At 34.6% G+C, this 26,373-nt stretch overlaps 1 long non-coding RNA gene across 2 annotated transcripts in view; it reads right to left on the bottom strand.

Annotated features, from left to right (window-relative positions):
• LOC106729610 overlaps positions 1-26,373 on the bottom strand; it is a 458,398-nt gene that overhangs the window by 421,353 nt on the left and 10,672 nt on the right. For both annotated transcript variants that reach the window (XR_004320598.1, XR_004320599.1), the window contains exon 3: positions 3,782-3,887. This is a non-coding gene — a long non-coding RNA (uncharacterized LOC106729610). The remainder of the gene's footprint in view (positions 1-3,781; positions 3,888-26,373) is intronic.

Below are 26,373 nucleotides of genomic sequence, written 5' to 3'. Positions count from 1 at the left end.
CAGTAGAAATATTCTATTGAAAGATGTGTCACTCTCTTGCTTATAGCTGAAGAGTGAGCACAGACAGAAAATGCTAACTGAAGAGGAAGTATAATATACTATATAGCACAAGCCAGACTGATGGGCAAATAACCATCTACTCAGGGACAACAAAGTTGGAAAGAATGCAGTATTCACACACTTAAGACTTCCTAAGGCCTGACGGGCTTGTGAATAATGTCGAGGGGAAGATGTAGAGCATGGTCCTTTTGCTGGTAGACTTGAGTCAGATGATTTCATTGAAAAGTCTGACTTTGCTACTCCCAAGCATGTTACACTGTTTAAGATACTTAAATCCCTAAGATTTAGTTCCTCATAAAATCCAACTAATAATAGTGCCTGCTTCACAGGGTTGTTTGACAATTATAAAATCTATGTAAAAATCTTAAAGTGATAGTGCCCCACAGGCTATGACATATACTAAGCCCTAAGTCTTAGGTACCAATATTATTTCACAGACTACCTGAATTGAAAAAAAGCTTTGGGATCATTTAATCTTATCCTCTCATTTTACTGTTATCACAGGAGGTTCAGTAACTTCCTCAAGGATATATATCCACATAGTCGGTGCTAAGAAACAAATCCAGGTTTCCTCATCAGAACTCATATTTTCTTTTTTATAAGACTGACAACTCTTTAATACCCTATTTATTTAGAAAAGATTCTGTGACCATGCTATTTAACTCATTCACTTTTAAGCTCCTTCTACATGTATTTCTCTTCATTCTCTGGGAGAAAGAAATGTTATTATTTGTTATTTGCCAGAGCTATTAAGATGCATACATAATAAAGCTATCATGCTATCATTTGTTGTTTAGATTCCTATCAGATGCTAGATTTTTTGACAAAGATAAATATAACACAATGCCTATTGGAGGCAAGGGGGAAAATGTTACCATACAACCATACAACAAATACAGTCCAGTTAACAACTGTTAGAAAACAATAATCCATTTAGTGGATTTTCCAAGATCTTCATTTCTCTTCTTGTTTCTGTTGCTTTCAGTTTCACTACTAATTATATTTGAAGGGAAGGAAAATTAGTAAAAGGGAGACCTGCATCTTTTAATTTGGTTAGTATCAGCACTTGATTACAATTTTTAGCAACTGTTTTGTATTTCTAGAGACTAATATTCTATTTTAATGAGATTTTTGGATTAAGTGTAAATTGTATTCATCTACTTTTCCTACCTGCATTTTCCCCTATCAATACAGACTCAAGAATTTTGTCCTTCTTTTATGATAGATTCTTCTCCCTTAGTTTTGTTTTGTTTTGCTTGTTTTGCTTCTCATCATGAATATAAAGGTGTGATACTATGAACACAGTCTGAAAGATACAATTGGAGGTGATAATACTTCGAGAAAATTATATTTTTAAAATTATTTTATCTTCCTTTAAATAAAACATCCCAGAGTCCGGGATTTACAGATAGAAACTACTATACATAGAACAGATAAACATCAAGGACCTACTGTATAGCAGAGGGAACTATAGTCAATATCTTGCAACAACCTATAGTGGAAAGGAATCTGAAAAAGATATATAGAGAGAGAGAGAGAGAAGAGAGAGAGATGAAACTAAATCACTTTACTGTACATTTGAAAATAACACGACTGTGCAAATAGATTATACTTCAATTTTTAAAAATCCCAATCCTATATTGTTAAATTTGGAAAATTCAATGAAAGCATTAATTTTTTCAGGAAATGTTCTTGTAAAAGAAGATAAAATTTCATGGAGGAAAAAAAATGACAGAAGGGAGGAATGGGTATGAGGATCTAACTATTCTAATCTGCTAGTATGAGAAAAGCAGTCTTCCACAAGTGAAAATCAAATGGTGAGAAATGCTGAGTGTTTTCAAAATGTTATTTAACTGCTTAACTGCTTCATTCTCCTAAATGTTTCCCTATGTCCCCTCAGGCAAATGAAGCCTTTGTTACCCTAACTCTAGAAAGGATCTCATAATCCGTAATACATAATTTGTAATATATAATCATTAGAGATATATGATATGCTCACTAACACATACAACATTGATTTTTTTTCTATATTTCCCAGAAAAAGTATAAATATCCTGAGACAGGTATGTTTTTCACTTAATAAAAAATGTAATAATTGTAAAGAAAATTCTTTCTAGCCACTTGAATATACACTTACAATAGGAATAATGGTTACAAGATTCTCAAGTTCTCATAAATATGATAGCATTTTTTAATCAATAATTTGCAAAATTAATTACTTAGCATCTGAAAGTACTCCTACTAAAAATAGTACATTCACACCATGGCCAGCATTAGTATTTTAGTGTTACATGAGAAGTAAGAACAGAAAAATTTTATAAACCTTCGAATTCAACTAAAATACAGTTGATCATTCTTAAGAGGTCTTATAAGCAAGTGACACTTTGCTTGTGAATATTTTAATTATTCTGTACTACAAAAAAAATGAGATTATCTAGGAAAGAAATATTATTTTCCTCGGAGAAAGAGAGAGGCACGAGAAAAGAGGAACAGAAATTGAAAAAAGTTCCCATCTATTTCAATGCCAATATATGGATGTATCAAATAATATTTCATAAAATCATAAAACTGGAAGGGTTCCTAACATTTCATTCAATCCACACCCATGCCTTCTGGAGGGATATAGAAAATTAGAAAAAGAGGAAAAATCAACTTTTGATTTTGAATCAAAAAAAGCCATCCATCAGCCCCTGGTTTTATTTATAAATATTCCAAACACAGGAAAAATCACATTACTTTAAATGCTTATCAGGTTCATAATCAATTTGCTCAATTGTGTACAGTATGATCATTTTGGCAATCAAAGCAGTTAGAGCTTCCCTCTGCCATTCAAGAGACATTTTTTTAATTACTTAATTTATTAAAAGTCCACAGAATCACAAACCTAGAACTAAGGCTAGGGGTCATCTGATAAGAGCACTTCATTTTACAGATGAAGACTGTGACCATAAAAAAGTGACAGTTTTGCCCATCATCACACAGATAGTCAGAAAAAGACCAAGATTCAAATGGAGGGACATTAGCTGGCAGGGCAATATACATTTACTATACCAGATTAATTGTACATCTTCCTTTACTGTTTGTTATTAACACCTAAATGGCAGCAGAAACTAACAAGGGTATGAAAACTTTAGAATCTTTTTTTCTATTTGCCAAAGCGAATCAAGATCTTACCCTCTGAGTCATGAATCATACATAATATAGGAGAAGCCATTCCTTCAGATGTTTGCCAGCTTGCCCTTACAGTGCCCTCACCTGCTACAGCAGAAGACTGCTAAAAAGTATATCCAACTCAAGAATTTTTTGGAAGTGAGTGTTCAAATTTATGTATTTGGTGCTAATGTATACTAGCAGGAAAACTGAGTATGTACAAACTGGATATGAAAACTAATCAATATATTATTTGCATATATAAATAATGTATTGCTTCAACATTAAACACGTCTGCTATAAAAGGTCTCTAAATCTCTATTATGGGTATTCTATTAGAAGTATGAGACTCCTAAGCTCTGTTCTGATACTGCTTTGCCCTCACCTAACAGACTTTCAAGATATTTTCCTGATTTCACTTTTAAAATAAATCATATTAAGAAAAATAACAAACAAGATTACCATGGTATGTGGAATTCAACTTTGTCTACCAAAAATCACCAAGAAAGCAAAAAAGGACCCATTTTCATCAGCATTTAGGCTAGGAATATCAAGAATATAAAATCTTGACCTGGGAACTCCGTGGTACAGATGTCCTTTAAAGCAATCTTGACAGAGTCACCTAATCAAGACGTCATGCGGCTGTGGCACATACCTACATCCATGTGAAACACAACCTGTAGAAAGAAGAAGCAGAGAGACCCAATCACTCTTTGGCTGATGTTTTATTTATTACCTCACCACCAAATGTTAAGTAAGCAGGAAAGCAGACTTTCTCTTATTTAGAATCATAAGAGGAAAAGTCCTTATCTGGAGATTATGATTTAACATTTTATTACCAAACTGGGAATAATAAATGTAGTCATATTTGCTTTCAGAGAAGAATCAAGCTTAATACATTTATACAAATATTACCTTCCTAAGAAAATAGATATTGAAGCTGAGGCTCCTAGAAGTTCATAAAACTCAGACTGAAGGGAATTGCCTTTCGAATCACTTACACATCCAGGATGAGCTTCAAAAAGTAAAGAAATTAGGGGGAAAAAATAATGTGTCTGTAAAATTATATTAAGTATAATAAAAAAAAAACCCAAATACATATTGCCATCTAATAGAAAATGTTACAAATTAAAATATTTTATTATTGTAGTGATTTCACCAAAAATATATAATTAAAATATTTCTCATCTAAACTACTGATTTTTTTTGAAAGAATGAGTTGCCAAATATTTGAAAAATAATCACATATCCTGAATAAGCTCACAGACTGTAATATTATTACTGCAGAAAGATAACAGTTGAATGTGCAATAGTGAATGTGAATAGTTGGAATTTTTTTCTTGTACTTGTTACATTTCACTGGCATCACTTTCATCCCTTTACTGAAGAATTCAACACATATCCTAGAATGTAGACCTTCTGTGAAGCAAACTACAATGCAGGGGCAGATCCTAGGGAGAGGGCAGAAATGCCAGGATTCCAAAGAAACAGATTAATTAATGATGGGCAATACTGGAGAGTCAGTGGGGAAAAGAAGAAAAAGTTTTGCTAACCTAAGGATACCACAACACTGAAAGAAGTGCCCTCTAGAGCAAAGGTAACTTTTTCTTATTTACAGAACTAAAGACAGTAAACTCAGATAGTTTCTATGTTACAATCAACTTCTGTTCCATATTTGAAACCCAGAATGAATTTGCTTACAAACACATGCAATAAACGATGATTAGAAACCTTGAGTGCATTTAACCCATAATGCAGCTAATCTGTTCAAAACTAGCATCAGGGATGGAGAATTAGTATCAACAGTTCAACAGCACTATTTCATGGCTGCAACATAGAGGGTTCCATCATTCAGGGAGAATGTTCATAGATTTAGTCATCTAAATGTTGACCCTCTTCTTAGAATTCTCTAAAAAGTATAATTCTAATTTGCCTTCCAATATTATCCCATCTAAGGATCTAGATGACTTTACCTTTAAAAATGCCTCTTAAAGTAACTTCACTTGTTTAGATTTAATTGATTTCTCCCACTCTTATTCTCAGTGGAGATGGAAATCCCATTTTTACCATCTTCAAAACAATTACAATCTTGAAAGTCATTGCATTTGTTCAGGTAATCTTGAGAAGCAGACCAAGATGTGATCAGTCTTTCAAGAAACTTGTTAGAGAAACACCTTCAAAGAATACAAGGGAGGAAGCAGTAGTAGGCAGAGAAAGCATCCAGACTGCAATGTAGTTCTGACATATCCGAAGGGAGAGGGGCAAGAAGGAGGATTAGGGAGGTAGTCTCAGATTACAGTACAGCTCTAAGAAAATCTCATCCAGAAAGATAGGGAGTTCCCAAGCCAGCCTTGCCCACAAGAGGAGTCCAATATCTCACCAGAATGGGCCAACACCAACACTCCTGCCATACTCAATCACTGGTTGAGAATATCATAGAGAAATAGGACTTCATTTTATAAATGGTGGTGGATCCAGAAAGGTGACAGTTGGAAGTGTCTTTAACTATGCTCCCCACAGCAGAAGATCTGAGGTGTCTTTTCAAGATTGCCATAGTAGTTTTTGAATTCTTCTTGCATTTTAAAAGAAGTTCTGAATTATGTCCTAATGTGTGAAGACACTTTGTAAATGTCCAAAAATGGGCAAGAATATGTATGTCAATTTACCCCACCAGCTAGAGACAGTGATTCTATCAGTATCACAGTGACAGAGGAATTAAATTGACACTATGCACATTTCCTGCTGACTTGGATAAATATATCTCTTAATTCATATGGGAAATTCTTTAAAAACCTGAGGACCCTACTTCCACATTCATAAGTATGCATTATTTTTCTCTTGATTGATGAAACATATCTTCGAATAGGTTTTTCAGTTTTTCAGTTTTTCAGTAACGTGCTTCTTCAGAATATGTGTATCTAAGAATTCCTTTCCACTGCTTTTGTAAAATCATACCAGTTTGAGAGGAGATAAAGGAATTTTAGCTTAGTTACTGATAATGTATCATAAGGTGGGGCCCACATGTCTCTCCACAAATAATTTTTAAAAGAACAAGAACTACAGCATGTAAGGACAAAGGGTTGAAATTAAGAAATTCCAAGGCCACTGAGGAACAACTGGAGAAATAAATTTAACTACATAGAAACTGTGGTGGTTATTTGAATTTGCTTTTCCATACTAGAAATACATACAAAATCATATAGCTTACTTTTTTGGAAATTGGCTCCTAGAAGTGAATTAGTTGCATTCACGTGGTATTTGGCACTTACCAGGGGCTAGCAAGCACAGATGAGTGCTTTTGTCTGTTCTGCTCCCTCATCACTAATTATCTCCGTATAGACGGCAGTGGTAGTAGGTGTGGCAACAGCAGGGTTTTGCTCTGTGGTTATCACAGCTATGGTGTTTTGACTCTGTAACAAAACTTCCAATGGCAACCTCTTCACAATGCTTCTGTCAAGACCTAACTCCCTTATGGAAACAACTAATTCCCTGTAAACATCCAATTCCCTGTAGTAAATCTCTTTCTGCTTGGTTTCATTTTCTTAAACAAAAACCTTAACTGATATTCAATGACTATAATAGAGAACTGCATGTCTAATAGGGAGATAAACTGACTGAAACCATAAGCTGAAGGACTTACTTATTACCATACTCAGATCTTCCAAAGAATCCTGTGGAAGGGGATTCCTGGTAGGGAATACTTGAATGTTTACAAGCTCACTGGTAGATTTTGATGCAGCTAGGGAGAGGAAAGCTTCCAGAGACCAGTTCCTAGTACTTAATCAGAGTATCTCCTTGTGTTGAAGAGTGCTTCAGAGTTTACAAAGTGGAACCATCTGAGCATTTTTCAGCTAGTGTCTGAGACAAATGGAGCTAAACATGAGAAATGTTATTATCTGTTCTGTAGATAAGGAAACTGAGTCTCAAAGAGATTTTCATAATTGGCAACTAGTAGTCTAAATAAAACTCTGCTTTTTGCCTTGCAGTATACTTTATCCAATACAATACATTCTCTCCACATAATAATTTCTCCCACACAATAGTAAAGATTTTTTTAAATATGATTTGAACTCATAGATGAAATACTTAACTATTCTACAGAAATTGGAAAAAATTTATATACTATAATTTAATAAATAATAAAAAATACACTTATCACTGATCTCTTAGCACAACAACTAGAACTTGCAATAGCAGGCCTAACAGCAACCTCATTTTCCATGTCTAATAGCATCCTGAAACTGCATATATGTTTTAATTTTTGTCTTCAAAAGACACTACCCTTCTTATTCTCTTGCGATATTATCATTACCCATTTTTTCCTCCTCTTGGTGGTCATACCTTTCTTTTCTATACCCATTTAATAGATATCCAGAGTTACTGAAATTTATAACACTGAGTATCATGCAATATTACCATGAAGAATTTAAAGCACCACACGGTAACATGCACAGCACAAAAGTAATCTGTTTTATGAGATGTATTAGTATGAATGGGGTATACGCCAAAGTGAGCAACAGAACACAAGTAAATGACACAGAAGAGTATAATCTATCTTATAGCAGGCTATCTACCATGGTCAACCCAAACTAAATGTTTCTGATTCTACAATTTGAGGTGACATGCAATTCACATTTATTCAATCCAAAAAGTACTGCAATTTAATAAAACACAACTAAAATTAAATCCATATGCTATTATTAATACTGAATAAAAAGAATGAAGCTCAAGGAATAACCCTCCCAGACTTCAACCAATACTAGAGAGCTTCAGTAATTAAAACAGCATGGCACAAAACAGACATATGGATCAGTGGATCAGAATAGAAAGCCCAGAAATAAACCCACACACTTACAGTTAATTCATGTTTGACAAAGGAGGCAAGAATATAAAATGAAGAAAAGACAGTCTCTTCAACAAGTTATGTTGGGAAAGCTGGACAGCCACATATAAATCAATGAAATCAGAACACTCCCTTATACCATACACAAAAATAAACTCAAAATGGCTTAAAGACTTAAACATAAGACACTTCCTAGAAGAGAATGTAGGCAAAACATTCTCTGATATAAATCATAGCAATGTTCTCCTAGGAAAGTCTATGAAGCAATAAAAATAAAAGCAAAATAAACAAATAGTACCTAATTAAAAATATGAGCTTTTGCGCAACAAAAGAAACCATAAATAAAATGAAAATACCACCTACAGAATGGGAGAAAATATTTTCAAATGATGCGACTGACAAGGGCTTAATTTCCAGAATATACAAACAGCTTATACAACTCAGTAACAAAAAAACAAACAACCCAATCCAAAAATGGCAGAAGACCTAAACAAGCAGTTCTCCAATGAAGATACATAAATGGCCAACAGGCACATGAAAGAATGCTCAATATTGCTAATTACCAGAGAAATGCAAATCAAAACTACAAAGAGGTATCACCTCACCTAGGTCAGAATGACCATCACTAAAAAAGTCCACAAATGATAAATGCTGGAGAGGGTGTGGAACAAAGGAAACTCTCCTACACTGCTGGTAGGAATGTAGTCTGGTGCAGCCATTATGGAAAACAGTATGGAGATTCCTCAAAAAATTAAAAATAGACTTACCCTATCATCCAGCAATCCCACTCCTGGGCATATATCCAGAGGGAACTCTAATTTGAAAAAATACATGCACCCCAATGTTCATAGCACTAGTTAAAACAGTCAAGACGTGGAAGCAACCTAAATGTCCACTGACAGATAAAGAAGTTGTGGTATATATATAATGGAATACTAGTCAGCCATAAAATGAATAAAATAATGCCATTTGCAGCAACATGGATAAACCTGGAGATTGTCATACTAAACAAAGTGAAGTAAGCTAGAAAGAAAAATGCCATTTATCACTTTTATGTAGAATCTAATTTAAAAAGGACACAAATGAACTTATTTATAAACCAGAGACAGACTCACAGACATAGAAAACAAACGTATGGTTACCAGAGGGGAAAGGGAGTGAGGAGGGGTAAATTGGGAGTTCGAGATTTGTAGATACTAACTAAAATAGATAAACAACAAGGTCCTAGTATATATCACAGGGAACTATATTCAATATCTTGTAATGGCCTGTAATGAAAAAGAATATGAAAAGGAATATATATATATATATATAACTATACTGTAAGCCAGAAATTAACATTGTAAATCAACTATACTTCAATTAAAAAAAGTTGGAAAATTAAAAATAGGAAATATGTTGTGGAGAGGGATTACTACATTTTATATTTAGCTTCACTAGATTAACATCACTATAAACAATTTTACTACCATGTAATGAGCATCAAATACGTGCCAGGAACTATACTAGGTGTTTCACATAAATTATCACATTTATACTTCATAGTAACTTTCTACAATATTAAAATTCACATTTTCAGATAAACATCTCAGCAAATTTAATAAATCTTAACAGCACATGATTAATAAGTGATAGCACAAAATTTGAAACTGAATAACTCTGTGCATGTATGACAAAGCCAAACAAGCTCTCTAGGCTCACACTGGAAGAAAATGTCATACACTACATTAAACTAGTTCATCTGGTTCATTTCTAATCTAAAACCCTCAGCAAATACCTCCTGAACTGCTCTTATGTTCAAGGCACTGAGAACATCTGTGCTTTGAAGGATAAATTAAACACAAATCCTATAAAAATGATTAAATTGGCAGGCACATAAGACCCATACTAACAATGATACAATGAAGAACGTGATGTGAGCTTTAAGAAACAAATAAATATAGTCCTTTGGAAGTCCACAGAAGTTACTATGCTTTGCTGAAACAGGAGGGACTGTGTGGAAGTAATGGCATACGAACCTGGCCTAGAGAGATGGATGAAATTTAAAGTCAGATAATAATAAGTGTCAGTGAGGATGTGGAGAAATTAGAAGATTTCTACACTGTTTGGACATGTAAAATGGTGCAGCTACTTTGGAAAACACTCAGGTAGTTCCTCAGTGGATTAAACATACAGTTACCATACCATATGACTCAGAAATTCTACTGCTAGGTATATACTCAAAGAGAAATGAAAACACATGTCCATATGAAAGCTTGTACACAAGTGTTTATAGTAGCATAATTCATAATAGCCAAAAAAATAGAAATGACCCAAATGTCCTTCAGCAAACAAAGGGCTAAACAAAGTGTGGTATATCCACACAATGAAATATTATTATCCTGTAAAAAATGAATGGTGTACTGATACATGCAACAACACAGATAAATCTTGAAAACACTATGCTTATGTGAAAGAAGCCAGTCACAAAAGTCATACATATTATATGATTCCATTCATATGAAAGTCCATAATAGGGAAATCTATAGTGAAAGCAATTGCTTAAAGCTGGGGAAGGAGATAAGAAGATAAGGGTATGATAGCTAAAGGTATGTGTGAGTTTTCTTCTTGAGGTGAAAGAATAGAGTAAAAATCTTTCCTGACACAAGAAATACCATAAACCCACAAAAAAAGATTTAGCAGTTTTGTTTCTGCCTTGCTCAATTACTGCTACTTTTTCTACAATATTGTTTTAACAACATAGTATTCATATAAAACAATGTTACTCATCCACAAACTGACATTTTTTTCTTATTGTACTATTAAGGCATAACCAAAAACTTGAACCAAAAAATCCTCCCTTATATCTTCTCTTCCACAGTCAAATTACAATCACTCTCTTATTGTTTGCTTGTTTACTTTGATTTACAATTGTGTGTTCTGGTATATTAGTATCCTATTGCCATGTAATTAATTACCACAAATTTAGAATCTGAAAACAGAAGCCATGTATTATCTCAAAGTTCTGTAGGACAGAAGTCTGGGTAGACATGGTAGGGTTCTCTGCCTCAGTGTTTCAATCAAGCTATCAGCCAGGCTGGGCTTTTTTCTGAAGGCGCTATGGAAGAATATACAAGAATATACTTCTAAACTGGTTCAAGTCATTGGCAGAATTCAATTCCTTGATTGTAGGACTTAAGTTCCCATTTCCTTGTTGGCTGTTGGTGGGGAGTTACTTCTCAGTAGTTAGAGGCTGCACCTTAGTCTATGTGCATGGTTCCCTCCATTTTCAAAACCAGTAATACAACAGCATATCACATCCTTATTGTACTTTGAGTATCTCTGACTTTCCTTCTGCCCCCATCAGAAGAAAACCCAGCTCCCATAGGGCTCATATGATTAGGCTAGGCCCATCCCTATAACCTACCTTTAAATTAACTTAAAGTCAACTAATTAGTGACTTCAATGACATCTGAAAAAAATCCCTTTTTCAACATAAGGTGACATAATCAGGGTGTTTTGTGTCATCATATTCGCAATCCCAGATATTAGGGTAGGAAATTTTGGTGGTCCATTTTAGATTTCAATCTACTGTAACTGTTTAAATGAAAAAAATTCTATAGATGAGGAAACTTTGGAAATACTGTCTAAGAAATAGTAAATAGGTTCCTTTTCTCTGTATAATATCTCCATATGCTTAACCAGTTTATGTATATCATGATTTTTCAAGAAGGGAGTACTCTGTGCTGGTATTTTTCAAATTGTGTACCATGGTTCATTTTATCAATTTAGTTCATCATGACCAGAACTGGTCATAGGAAAATGAAACTGAGTAGAAAATATTAGAATCAATCATAAGAGGTTAAAGGTATTTTTATGAATGATTTTATATTCATCATATATTTAAATATTGTTTACCAAGTGTTAAGCAGTGTTCTAAGAATTTTACCAAAATTAACACTTGTCAATAATAATATAGGCAAACCTAGAGATATGCAGGTTCAGTTACGGACCACTGCAATAAAGCAAATATCACAATAAAGCAAGTCATACGAATTTTTTGGCTTCCCAGTGCATATAAAAGTTATGTTTATACTTTATGGTAGTCTATTTAAAGTGTGCAATAGCATTATGTCTAAAAACACAACCTATATAACTTAATTAAAAATACTTTATTGCTAAAAATTGCAAACCATCATCTGAGCCTTCAGTGAGTCATAATCTTTTTGCAGGTGGAGGTCATGCCTCGATGTTAATGGTTTCTGACTGATTAGGATAGTAGTTACTGAAGGCTGAGATGGCCTCAAGCAATTTCTTAAGATAAGACAACAATGAAGTTTGCCACATTGATTGACTCTTCATGAGCCATTTCTCTGCAGCATTCAATGCAGTTTGACAGCATTTTACCCACAGCAGAACTTCTTTCAAAATTGAAATCAATCCTCTCAAAGTCTGCTGCTGCTTTATCAACTAAGTTTATGTAATATTCTGAATCCTTTGCTGTCATTTCAACAATCAAGTCCACTGTTTTATATGGGCATGGTCTGTAGTGCCCCAAAATAATTACAACAGTTAACACCAAAGATTACTGATCATAGATCACCATTACAAATAATAATAAAAAAGTCTGAAATATTATGAGAATTATCAAACTGTGACACAGAGACAGGAGGTAAGCAAATGCTGTTGGAAAAAATGGTGGCTACAGACTTGCAAGATACAGGGTTGCTACAAAAGGTCAGTTTGTGAAAAAGAAAACCACTGCAAAGTGTAATAAAGTGAAATAAAATGAGGTATTTCTGTATTTACTGATAAAGAAACAGAGGCAACAGAGAACCTAGCCAAAGGTGAAATAGTCAGTGAACGGTGGAGGCAGGATATGAACCCAGATTCCACTTGGGTATCTAGAACCCAATGAATCTTGGTCAATGTTCTTAAGTTGTTCACTAGTACTCTAATTTTTGCTTTTATTTCACTAGGTGTTTTTTTTTTTTTTTGTCTGTATACTTGAAAAATAACAGTCTATGTTATATTTCCCTGATATCGATTACTGAAATCCTCTGTTGAGTTCATCAGTCAAATTCATCAACCTTACCTGGCTTTAGAAATGTCTGTGTAAAGCATTCTTTATTTCACAGAAAGAACTCAGATTCAGATAACCATCAATGATAATTTAGATTTATAAAACAGACCAGGAATTCACTGAGGTAAAGAAAGTCTCACTTCCTAGACTCAATTATACTTATGGAAGCAAGAGTAAAAGGTACTAAATACATACTTGTAGAATGTAGAAACAATGAACTGAATTACTTAGAGCAATATGGAAGAATCTTTAAAACATAGTGTCAAGTTAAAAAAAGAAATGGAAAACAATGTAAAACATTTAGGTAAAGATAAAGGGCATATATGTATAAAGACAGATAAAAATGCCATGTAGTTTTCATAAAATGCATACATATCCACAATACAACGGGTACAATATAATGGATACAGATGAACTTTTTCAGAAAAAAATTTAATATTAAAGGCACCATTAGTAGTGATTTTAAAATTATATCAGGACCACATGCTTCTGCCATGGAACCTTGCCATGTCCTGGCTCTCTTATGGAAACTTCCTAACTACTGGCTTTCACTCTGGCTATTTCCTCCTATCCCCACCTTCTGTCCTCATGCTGCATATCCACTGCCACTGATTATTTAACTCATTAATTTAAGTGTAAGACTACCAATTCCACTACCCTATTTAACTGATGTATGTGTACTTTAGTAAGTCTTCTGTGCAAAGCACAGATCATATTATTTTCAACTCACCATTTATGATGTAACTGGCCATTTCTTCTAGAAGTAAGGTATCAAGTCTTTGGTCAGGAAAATGACTTTCTATGGTAAAACGGTTTCTGTAAGAGTATCATTTTAAATTGCAGCTTTTGAGGTATCTTTTTAAAAACACAAATTCTCATAAATCCAGTGGATATCCACAGATTATTGATGGTTAAAAAATGAAGTTGATAGTTGATATATTCTTTAATATTTGTCTGTTTATTTTATTAGGATAAAAACTAAGGTTATTCATGAGGATTCAAATCAAATGTCTGTATCTTTCCAAAGCATTTTTCATTAATAAGGACTTAAGAATTACTGATGTATTTCTAGAAATTCAGAGAAACAGGCTTTCTTGAGACAAAAGAATTTATGGAGAAAGAAATCAAAAAGTCCTAAAATATTCCAGATATTTTAGCACAGATTCGGATAGGTTCCAGTTAAGTACGGTTAAGTTCTAGAGATCTGTTTTATAACACTGTACCTAGTGTATTATACACTTAAAATTTTGTCAAGTATCAACCTCATGTTAAGTGTTCTTGCCACAATAAAGTAAAATAAAAATAAATAAAATAAAATAGAAGTACTGAGGTGGGGGAGGGTAGAACTCAAGTGGTAGAGCTCATGCTTAGCATGCACAAGGTCCAGGGTTCAATACCCAGTACCTCCTCCAAACACAAATAAATGAATAAACCTAATCACCTCCCCCTTGTTAAAAAAAAAAAAAGTAGTAGGAGTCAACACTGAGTGTTTCTTTATGAGTATCTCCAGCACTAAAATTTACAAGCAAATTTCTCTAAAGACAAGTCTACTTTACCTTTCACTTTCCTTCTCCTTCTTGCCATTTTCTCTTTATTCTCATATAATTCTGGCCATAGAATTTAAACGGTTCTCTTGAAGTTTAATAATAACTTAGTCATCAACTCAAATACACTTTTTTCTTCATCTTCTTCCATAACCTTTGATCTTCCACTGGAGACTCCCTCTCTGTTTATGACCACCTGCTCCTATCCCTTTCTGATTCTTCTGAGAAAACTTCTACAACGTATTCTTCTCCTGTCTTTTTTGCTAGGTCCTTTTCTTTAAACCACCTTCCAAAAATTCTGTTCTCATCCCTTTCCTCCCATCTCCTCCTCTTTTATTATTATTTCCCATTTGCTTATTTTTGCTTTTATTTCCATTACTCTAGGAGCTGGTTCAAAAAATACTGCTGAAATTTATGTCAAAGACAGTTTTGTCTAAGTTTTCCGATAGGAGTTTTATAGTATCCAGTATTACACACAGGTCTTTAATCCATTTTGAATTTATCTTTGTATACAGTGTTTGAAAAGGTTCTAATTTCATTCTTTTGCATATAATTGTCCAGTTTTCCCAGCACCATTATAGAAGAAACTGTCTTTTCTCCATTGTATATTCTTGCCTCCTTTATTGTAAATTAATTCACTGTAAGTGAGTATGGATTTATATATGGATTTTGTATCCTGTTCCATTAATCTATATGTTTGGTTTTGTGCCAGTATCATTCTGTTTTGATTACTGTAGCTTTGTAAATAGTTTGAAGTTAGGGAGTGTGATTCCTCTAACTCTATTCTTCTTTCTCAAGATTGTTTTGGCTATTTGGAGTTTTTTGTGTTTTCATACAAATTTTAAAACTTTTCTTTCCAGTTCTATGAAAAATGTCATTGGCAATTTGATAGAGATTTCATTGTCTTGCGTAGTATGGCCATTTCAACAATATTGAGTCTTCCAGTACAAGAGTATGGTATATCTTTCCATCTGTTTGTGTCATCTTTAATTTCTTTCATCAGTGTCTTACAGTTTTCAGAGTACAGGTCCTTAGCCTCCTTAGGTTTATTCCAAGGTATCTTATTCTTTTTGATGTGATGGTAAATTGGAAGTTTCCTTAATTTCCCTTTCTGCTATTTCATTGTTAGTGTATAGAAATGCAACTGATATCTGTATATTAATTTTGTCCCCTGCAACTTTACCAAATTCATTGATGAATCTAGTAGTTTTCTGGTAGCCTCTTTGGGATCTTCTATGTACAGTATCATGTCATCTGCAAACAGCGACAGTTATACTTCCTTTTTTCCAACTTGGATTCCTTTTCTTTCTTTTTCTTCTCTGACTGCTAGTGGCTAGGACTTCCAAAACTATGCTGAATAAGAATGGTGAGAGTGGATATCAATGTCTTGTTCCTTATCCTAGAGAAAAGGCTTTCAGCTTTTCACCATTGAGAAGAATGTTAGCTGTGAGTTTGTCATATATGCCCTTTATAATACTGAAGCATGTTCCCTCTATGCCCACTTTCTGGAGTTTTTATCATAAATGGATATTGAACTTTATCAAAAGCTTTTTCTGCATCTATTGAAATTATCATATGGTTTTTGTTCTTCAATTTGTTAATGTCATATATCACATTGATTGATTTGTGGATATTGAAAAATCCTTGCATCCCTGGGATAAATCCCACTTGATCATGGTGTATGATCTTTTTAATGTACTGTTGGAGTCAATTTGCTAGTATTTTGTGGAAGATTTTTCCATTTGTATTCACAAGTGATATTGGCCTGTAACTTTCTTTCTTTCTGATATCTTTGTCTGCTTTGGGCATCAGGGTAATGGTGGCCTCACAGGATGAATTCAGAAGTGTTCCTTCCTCTGTAATTTTTTGGGATAGTTTCAGAAGGATAGGCATTAATTCTTCTCTAAATGTTTGGTAGAATTCCCCTGTGAAGCCATCTAGTCTTGGACTTTTGTTTGTTGGGAATTTTTAAATTACTGATTCAATTTCAGTGCTGGTAATTGGTCTGCTCATAGCTTCTATTTCTTCCTGATTCAGTCTTGGGAGATTGTACCTTTCTAAGAAGTTGTCCATTTATTCTAGGTTGTCCATTTTGTTACCATATAGTTGTTCATAGTAGCCTCTTATGATCCTTTATACTTCTGTGGTGTTAGCTGTAACTCCTTTTTCATTTCTGATTTTATTAATTGTTATTAATTAGTTATCAGCTGTTGGTACAAGGCTTGATATTAGAAAGTTACCATCTTAGAGCAGCCATTAAAAAACATCAACTAATACAAGGCTAGAATCTAGTAGCCTTTTCCTTTTTTCATTATTTTCTTTAAGCATAATTGTTTAATATTTCCCCCAATTCCTTAAAAAGTGCATTAGAGTTCTCTAGACGGAAGTAATTTTGTGTGTGTGTGTGTGTGTGTGTGTGTGTGTGTGTGTGTGTGTGTGTGTGTGTGTGTGTAGAGAGAGAGAGAGAAAGAGAGACTGATTTATTATATGGAATTGGCTCACACAATTATGGAGGCTAAGTCCCAACATGTGCAGTTGGCAAACTGGAAACCCAGGAAAGTTGATGGTGTAGGTCCAGTTTGAGTCTGAAGGCCTGAGAACCAGGAGAGCCAACAATGTAGTTCCAGTCCAAAGACTGGGAAAAAATATCATAGCTCAAAGGCAGTCAGACAGAAGGAATTCCTACCTACTCGTAGGAGGATCAGCCTTTTGGTTCCATTCAGACCTTCAACTGATTGGATGAGGTTCATCTGCATTAGGGAGAGTAATCTGCTTTATTCAGTCTACCAATTAAAATGTTAGTCTCATCCAGAAACACCCTCATAGAAATAGCCAGAATAATGTTTGACCAAAATCTCAGTACCTCATGACCCAGGCAAACTGACACATAACATTAACCATCACAGTGAGGAAGTATGAGTGAACTACACTATATAGTGCATATAGTATATATAATGTATGTATGTTTATACAAACACACACACACACTATACTGTTAGAATAGTCTTCTTAAAGCACCATTTCACCATGTCACTCTGTATGCAAAATCCTTACATAGTTCTCTGCTATGTAGTATAGTAGTTCCTGTGTTATTTTCATAACCTACTGCTAAACCTTGTTATATACTACTAACAGTCAAAGCAAAATACTTGCTGTTTCTAATTCATACATTGCTCATCCTATTCCTTAAATGTGGCAATCCTCCCTCTCCATTTTACACATTCAAAATCACTCCTACTCTTAGGACTCAATTCAAATGTTATTTCATCCATAAAGTTTTCTTTACTCAATATAATCTCTCTTTATTTTACACAAAACAATCTGTTTACTTTGCACATGCAGCACTCTCTCTTTGAAAAGACCTCCTAATTTTGGATGTTCCAAGGTTCAATCTCTGATCATCTCCTCTTCCTAATTTGCACTCACTTCTTTGGTGAGTCATCCAACCTTATGGTTTTAAATAACATCTATTTTCCAAGGACTCATAAATGGACTTATCCTATGCAGTCTTCTCTTCAACATCCCAGACCTATGTAACCAATGGCCTACCTGATATCTCCACCAGAAAGTTTAATAGACTTTTCAAACATAACATGTCCAAAACTGAACTCTTGATCTTCTACCCAATACTGCTCTTCCTTCTCAGAGGTAAGAACACCATCCCTGCAGTTGCTCAGACCAAAAACTGAAGTAGTCTTTTACATGTCTCTTTTCTCTCACAAACCCTTCCAATCCATCAAGAAAACCTTTTGGCTCTACCCTCCAACTTTATCCTGAATCAAACCACTCAGTAATTCCATCACTATCACCTGGTCTCATCCACCATTATTCTCTGTGTGGATTTTTGTAATACCTGCTAACTGATCACTAAGTTTTTATTCTTATCACTCATGGATATGGTACGCAATAGCCTGCAAAGACCCCTGTGAATCATCATTTCCATTACCTCTTTAACTTCGTTGTTTACTCCTTTCTCCTTTGTTCATTCTACTGAAACTGCACTTATCTTTTCACTATTCCTCACATACACTAGGCACACTCCACTATGGGGCATTTTCAGTGACTGGTTTATCTGTCTGAGGTCTTCTTCTTCATGATATTCTCATGACTAACTTCCTCACTCTATCAAGTCTAAGACCACGTTTTTCATGATGCCTACTCTGACCGTCTATTTAAAACTGCAACTCTCCTTACCCTACACTCTTGATCACTTCTACCTGTCCTATTTTTTCTATCCATAGTATTTGTCACTCTCTAATACACTATCTAATTTACTTACATTAAGTGTATTTGTTCATCTCTTCCCACAGTGGACATAAAATCTACAGTAACAGGTATTTTAATATATTTTGATCACAAATATATCTCAAGTATCTAGATCAGTGTAGAATGAATGACTTTTCCCCCTTTTAAGCTATTTCATATATTATACACTGGAGTGCAGTTATTTGTGTACAGTAGTCCCCCTTATCCGAGGGAGGGATATGTTCCAAGTGCCTCAGCAGATGCATGAAACTTTATGTAGATAGTACTTAACCTTATACATACTTTTTCCTCCTATACACACATACCTATGATGAAGTTTAATCTATAAATTAGGTACAGTAAGAGGTAATGATAACTAATAATAAAATAGAACAATTATAGCAACATACTGAAAACAAGTTATGTGAATGTGGTCTCTCTCTCTCTAAAGTATTTCCTTGTACTGTACTCATCCTCCTTTTTGTGATGATGTGGGATAATAAAATGCCTACGTGATGCAATGACTTGGGCATTGTGATGTAGCTTTAGGCTACTATTGGCCTTCTGATGATAGGTCAGGAGGAGCATCATCCTGAATCATCGATCTTCTTTTCGTGTCTTTTTTAGAAAATAAAGTGGCTCTTTGATGGGGATAGGAGAGAAGGCTGTCCAGGCTGGAATGGGGTTCAGTCATGAAGAGTGGCCACATGAAAGCCCACAGTGCCCAGAGCACAGCAGCTGGCAAACATCAGCAAGTAGGCAGGCAGTGCTTCCCAGCAAGACAAGGGCAGCATGGTCATGACAATGCTGATGACTGGATGTCAAGAGCAGACAATGTCAGTAGTAGTTGGGGATCCTGGGCCATACGGAGTAGGAAGGTGCAAAATTTCATCACAGAACTCAGAACAGCAAGCAATTTAAAATTTATGAGTTATTCACATTCTGGAACTTTCCATCTAATATGCCCAGACCACAACTGACCATGGATAACTGAAACCACAAAAAATGAAACCATGGATAAGGGGGAACTATCATATATCTCATTTTCCCTTTTCTGTTTGTGGTTTCCATTAGGAAAAGATCAGTGTCTAATTCATATTTGTTAACTTCATCTCCATCCACAATGCTCAGTATACTGCTTTGCACATAAGAAGTAAACCTTAGTATTATTTTAGTAAAAAGAATATGAATTCAAGTAAGTTTACATTTTTTAAATGAGGTAAATTAATTTCTAGTGTATGTTTCACTGAAATGAGGGTTAGCAGTTACCTTCCTTTCCGCCACTTAAGAAATGACAGAAACTGGGGCCTGGAAAGCCACAGTGAAAGGCAAGGTTGCCTGTTTGCCTTTCTTTGGAGCCAGGTAGTTATTCATCTCTAGTTCGCTGCACATTTGCTGCACTTCTGGCAGTGTCTCTCCAAGTCTTCTCCTCAATCCCCAATTCCATCCTCACTTCTCACTACTTCTTCTTATTCACAACGAAAGATGGCTACCACAGCTCCCTAGTCTAACACTCCCTCAAAGAACAGGTGACCCATTTCAGTTTCAAGGGCTTCAGCCTAGTTAATACGAACCATAAAAATTTAACCTGCCGAATTTTATTCAAGCCTTTCCTGACCACTTAAATGATGCTTGCTATAGGTCCAAATCTCCTACTTAAGGAAACTTGCCTAGTTCAGCAGATACTGCCAATGGAGCAACCAAATTCACTCAAGTAATAGAAGGAATCTTGACTAGGTTAAAGAATTCATTCTGACTAATTACTTTGATTCCTTTGTCCCATTCATCATTCATTCTCTTTAAATAGCTATGCCAATTTACTTTGTCTTAACTGTAAGATTTATAACCTTACATGTTTACAGTAGAAAGAAATGGAAAAAACAAGCCCAAAAGAAAGTTTCAAGCCCAACAGGCAAAAATTACGTCTGTCCAACTTTCATTTACATCAACATGAAACATTTAGGCAAGATACCTTAAGTTACAGCTTTAAAAAAAATCACCATGGATGAAATATTCACCTTTTTTCCCATCTAAATGTTTGTTTTCTAGTAATTTCTGGTTGTCATAAAGATACCAGATCCCAGCTTTCTGGGATACATAGCCCTGGGAGAAAACGTTATTTAACAAAAAAATACAACAAAAATTTAAAGACAGACATCTCATCTCTTTTATATTTCTTTTCCCTTTTATTCCTCCTAAATGAAAAATGTTTAACTTGAAACAGCAATAGAGAAAGCTTATGATTAATATCATCACTCATCTGGAGTTTGAGCTATCTCACCGTCTTCTTTCTCCAATCCACTTGATGCAGTTTTAAAACACATCCATAAATTCTTTGACACTCTTCCTATCGATAGGTGGAATCCGTGTTCTCATCCCTTGAATCTGGAAAGACTGTGCATAGATTGCCCAATATAATATGCTTTGTGACTTCCAAAGCTAGGTCATACAAAAAAAAAAAGAAACAAAAAACCTATGTGATTTCTGTCTTCTTTGCTGGAACACTTCCTCTTGGAGTCCTGAGCAACTAAGTAACAAATCTAGCTATTACAAGACTGCCATGCTGGAGTGCAGTCATGTAGATCCCCCTATCAGCACTCCTAGCTGAGTCCATTCTTCTGTCATCCTGGTCTAGGTGTCAGGCATGTGAGTAAAGAATCTTGAAAGGGGATCCTCCAGCCCAAACTCTTTTCAGCCTTCAGACCTCTGAATCACCACCCCATTCCATGAGCATAACAAAATGGTTGTAGCTTTATACTCCTATATTTTGTGGTAGTTTGTTATGTAGAAGCACATCCCAAGGCAGTAGCTGTTTCTTTTGACTTCCAAACGATCTCTCCATCAGCAAAACATTTATAGCCAGTTATCTTTTGTAAAGGGTCTGACAAACTTCAAAGTAAAGTTATTAACAGGTAATAACTCATTATAATTCTGTGAGCCTCCAACTTCCTCATTATAAAACCAAGGGTATGTGCTCTGTAATCTCCTGGATCCCTTCCACTTCTGGCTTTTTTAACACTCAGGAGCAATGCCTTAACTTAGAACAATGAAGCACCAATGGTGGTACTTGTGGGCTATAATATGATTTCTAAGTATTTAGCTTAGAGTCTCTCAAATATATCACTAAGTTGTCATCTTCAATTTTCTCCAAGATTAACTCTAGAGACTATGCCAATTCAACAATTCTTAAGGGAAAAGTAGACATTTATGTCTCTTCCTTAATTGCTCTTAAATAAGGTGTGTGATTTCTTTGGATGAAAGATCCAAATAATTTCCATTTTCAAAATAATGTATAGAAGCAGTTCTCTCAGAATCATACTAACACCATTAAATTGGTAGAATATTAAGCAGAGAAATATTTCTGGTGATTTGCACTGGAAGGCAAATAAAAATGTGTGGGAAGTTTACTAAGGATCAAATTTTCTCAAGTAGTATTTTGCCCCAACACATTCTTCTGTTTATCCCTAGAAATTGCAATATTTTGCTGAATTTTTTTCTCCCTTAAATAAGTAATTCTATCCCGTTTTTTTTTTTCTTTTCCATTTAATCAAGTATTAGTTAAGACAGCTGAATAATTTCCCTCCAGATTTTTTACTGTCTCCCTTCTAGTGGTAGACCACCAGTCGTTAGTCAAGAAACTATGAATTCAGGTCATATGGGTCTAAATGGAAATACTGTGGCAGCTAAGTAAGTTATATTAGCCATTAAAGCTTAAGTCTGTGCTTTTCTGAAAATCCTGAGGTAACCCTCCCATCACAGATTGCATGTGTTGTTCCTTTGGAAGCAGAAAATGACATTAGAATAACTATGAAATTATTTTTGACTGAGAACATACTGAAACTTATCATTATCCAACTCTGGTGCTTTGACTAAAATGTAAAACACTTTTACTGAAGCACTGAAGCTCTCATTAAGTAACCTTAGCTTAGTCAAAGTGTCATTGTTGACCTTCTGTGCTTAAGGCACGTGCTGTTCCATGTAGATAGAGGCTTTTCTACCACACTCCTCTTAATGGTGCATAATGGGAGTTACATGTGCATATCAGGAGAAGAATAGACCTTAATTTGGAATATTAAGTAGCACAGGCACATAAAAGCCTTCATTAAAATATTTAAAGTATGCTAAACCCATAAGAGCTAAGAGATGTGTTCCTATGGGAGAAAAATTGCAACCTTAAGCTCCCTCCTTATCTCAGTTTTTTACATTTGTTAATAAGAAAGAACATTAACTAAAAGTTACTTTTATCCAGAGACGGAGAAAGTGCTATGAGACTACCAAAGGAATGGCTCATGCTTTGCCTGTTGTAGAACACAACAGAAGGGTATAGTAAACAATCACTGGATCCCTGACATTTACCAAACCAGACAGATGTAAGGCTCATTTTGTCATCTTGAGCTAAGTGGGAAAAAATGTTCTTACAACTATTTTCATTGAGATATTGATTGCCTCATCAAGGCTTTGGTATTACAGCTATGCCAATGGAGAGCTGAAGGCTCATATTTACAAACAACATTTTGGGAGTACCTATCATGTGAAAATACCTGAAAAACAGGCTTTAAATTTCTAAATTTGACTTTATAAAATATAAAATAACAAACGACTAGAGGCTAATTATATACATAGAATCATTAAATGAATTTAGTAATTTCTGTATTTAAAGAAAATGCATTTCAGAACAATTTCTAAATCTTTTTAAACATTGTTTTAAATACATGGGCTTTTTCCCTCTTAAATACAATAGCCATAAAGAAATTACTATCATGTGTTAAGTAATGGGTGTCAAAAAAAAAAGTTGTAATACTTATACATACCTAGACTTTAGATATTGTTACTTTTAATGATTTAAAAGTCAAATTACATATTGGGATTCATCATAGCTCTTGAAAAGTGCCTGGACCATAGTAAGCATTCAAATACTTTATTTACTATACAAATAAATGAATTCATTGAATGCTTTACTCTTACTGGAAATACTTTAAGAGTATTGCAAGGACAAACATGGGGTGAAACAGCAAGAACTGTTCTAGTAACAACCAGGCTAGGGAGGAGTTTGTGGATCTACAGAAATGAAAAAAAAAAAAAAAAAGGAACACACGAATTAGTTAAAAAAAAAAAGTAATAATGAATGATAATACATATATTAGTTTGTTAGGGCTGCTTTAACAAAATACCACAAAGTGGATAACTCAAACAACAAGAATATTTTCTCACAGTTTTGGAGGCTAGTAGTCAAAGACCAAGGTGTTGATAGGGTTGGTTTTATTGTGAAATCTCTCTCCTTGGTTTGCAGATGGCTGCCTTCTCATTGTTTACTCACATGTTCTTTCCTCTATGCACACACCCATTTCCAGTGTCTTTCCATGTGTTTAAATTGTCTCTTTCTATAAGAATGCTAGTCAGATGGGGTTAGGGCCTACCCTAAAGACCTCATTTTAACTTAATCACCTCTCTAAAGACCTTATCTGCAAATATAGTCACATTCTGAGGTGCTGAGGGTTAGGGCTTTAACACTTGAATTTGGTGGCGGGATACAATTCAGCCCCTAACAATTAGTTTCTCATCTTCAAGAACCCAGAGACCTACAAGTTAAAATAGGGATCTTGAAAAAATTGAGATTCTTTTTTTTTTCTTTTCCCTTTCCTTTTCTGTTTTCCCTTTCCTTTCCTCTTCCTTCCTCCCTCCCTTCCTTCCTTCTTTTTTTTATTTTTTTTTATTTTTATTTTTTTTTTGTAGAACAGATTGGAAAAAGCCTTTAGGGCCCTTGGTTATCCAGAAAACATAATCAATTTGCAAAGGTACAAGGAAATAGTGTAATTAATAAAAGTAGACTTTAAATCAACTGCATAATAATCAAATTAATGGCATGGTTTTATACTATCAAAACAAGGGGTCACTCTGCTAGAAACACATTCTTTCATAACCTACTTGAGAGAAGAGAAAAGGCAAGGTATGAACTTGAGCAATAACCAATAGCTACATATGGAATCTCTCTCCCAGAAGATAGGTGGGATCTTTGGAGAAAAGGCAAAGTTAAATGTTAATCACTAGCCTAAGGTTTAGCAACCCGTACAAATCATTAGGACTTCTTGATGAACACTACTTCCCAATTTCTAGAATGACCATATGTTCCAGTTTGCTGGGACTGTCCCAATTTATGCTTGTTATGTCTCAGTATCATGTCCAGTGAGTGTTCCACCTGACTCTTAAAATTATTCCACTTTGGATGATTTGGTAACCTACATATCACTATTGCTCCTTCTCCCTCAACATGTGCTTACACCAACATCAATAGCAAGTGTTTGAGATTCAAAACCATCTAACTTATTTTCCTCTGGACCAGTGAGGAGAAGCTGACAGTTATCAAGTTCTATTTTATCCATCCTTGATAATATAATGTAGGTTCTGAAGAGAAAGGACAAGAGTATTTGTAATAGTTTTCAAATTTTAAGATTTAATTTCAACAGGCATCAGGGTATTATGGAAAGGGGTCTGGGCCATAATATCAGAATTCTGGCCCCTACTTTGTCAACCATTAATTCTGAGACTTTGTCACATCATTTAAACTATTTCAGCCTTGCTTTCCTCATTTATACGAAGGGAGCAGAATGGACAGGGGAGTGTAATATTCATCCTGCCTATTTCAGTATTCAAAGAAATCAAATGAAATGCTAAATGTTTTGAGATCCTTTAAAGGTATCATACAAATGACAGTGTTTGATAATCTTACCATCAGAAAGAGAAACAGACAGCATACTTAACTAAGTGTATAAAATTACTTGCTCATGGAATTAGAGCCAACTTTGAATCCCAACTACATCACTTACTTCCTATATGAATTTGGGCACATGACCTAAACACTTTAAGAGAGTCACTTTATCAGAAAAATAATCTATTTATTTGTGTAAAAATATAATAATACCACTTCCTAGGACTTTTGATGGGACACGATGAGAACAGTGTAAATACTTAGTTTGATACACAGTATTTAGTAAGTTCTTAATCAACAAAGGCTATATAATCTGTCAGGTCTCGGTTCAAAAACTATCCCTGTCTGAAATCCTTACGGAATGACTCTGAGTCCCTTTCTCACTCTATCCTTTATACCTCCACTACATTCATGGTGAAGCTTTATCGTAACAGGCACAGCTCACCAGGGCACTTATTGGTTTACATCTGTCTTCACTGTTTTTTTAGATTATTCTTACCTTATTTGGATAACTTCTTTTTTGTCTTTTTAAACCTAGATTCTAACATGCAACAGATATGATGCCTGATTGAGTTCAGAAACAGGTGGTAGGAAAAGTTTCCAGGTAAAAAGGAAATATTATTACACATGTACTCAGGATGCATATAATATACGTTCCCGATATTAAATAAAACAGATTGAAGAAAACAGACTAAGCTTGAATAGATTAAGCTCAACCCTATTAAAAAATATTCCAGGAAATATGACATCACTCCTTTTCAAT

The sequence above is a fragment of the Camelus ferus genome, chromosome 6, assembly GCF_009834535.1.
Source record: "Camelus ferus isolate YT-003-E chromosome 6, BCGSAC_Cfer_1.0, whole genome shotgun sequence".
NCBI classification, from domain to species: domain Eukaryota; kingdom Metazoa; phylum Chordata; class Mammalia; order Artiodactyla; family Camelidae; genus Camelus; species Camelus ferus.
Note: the sequence above shows the minus strand (reverse complement) of the source record. Positions and strands in the feature narration are given on the sequence as shown.